The 380-nt window shown below is 68.9% G+C and overlaps 1 protein-coding gene across 4 annotated transcripts in view; it reads right to left on the reverse strand.

Annotated features, from left to right (window-relative positions):
* The window catches only part of HIVEP2 (HIVEP zinc finger 2), a 225338-nt gene extending 224965 nt beyond the window's left edge, over positions 1 to 373 (reverse strand). For all 4 annotated transcript variants that reach the window (XM_014588841.2, XM_027772903.1, XM_027772901.1 and 1 more), the window contains exon 1: positions 25 to 373. The gene's annotated coding sequence lies outside the window, so the exon portion shown is untranslated. The remainder of the gene's footprint in view (positions 1 to 24) is intronic.
* Between the last annotated feature and the right edge of the window lie 7 nt (positions 374 to 380).

A 380-nucleotide genomic window follows, 5' to 3' on the forward strand; every position in this document is an offset into this window, starting at 1 on the left:
CAAAACAGCACCGAGGCCACTTACCGAGCCGAGGAGGGACCTAGATTCCCGCCGCTCTGCTCTCCCACTGGTCCGGCCGCCCGCCACGCACCCCGAGGTTGCACCCAGCACCCCGGAGTCGAGACGTGGAGGAATATTGCCAACCAGCCAAGAGACCCTCCAAGTTGCTCCGGGCTCCCGGGAGCGTCAACGTCCAAGACCCAACTTGGCAAATACTTGTGCCACAGTCACCGAAGATGTTTTTGCGGAGACCCTCCTCCGGTGAGGGGGGGTGGGAGACGGCGCTCGGCGGCGCCCCGCTCTCCTCCTCTCCACCCCCTCACCTCCAGCCCGCCTCCCGCCAGCCGCCCGCCTCCGGGCCGCGAGCCCCGCCGGCGGCC

The sequence above is a fragment of the Tupaia chinensis genome, unplaced genomic scaffold (assembly GCF_000334495.1).
Source record: "Tupaia chinensis unplaced genomic scaffold, TupChi_1.0 Scaffold000313_1, whole genome shotgun sequence".
Classification (NCBI taxonomy): Eukaryota; Metazoa; Chordata; class Mammalia; order Scandentia; family Tupaiidae; genus Tupaia; species Tupaia belangeri.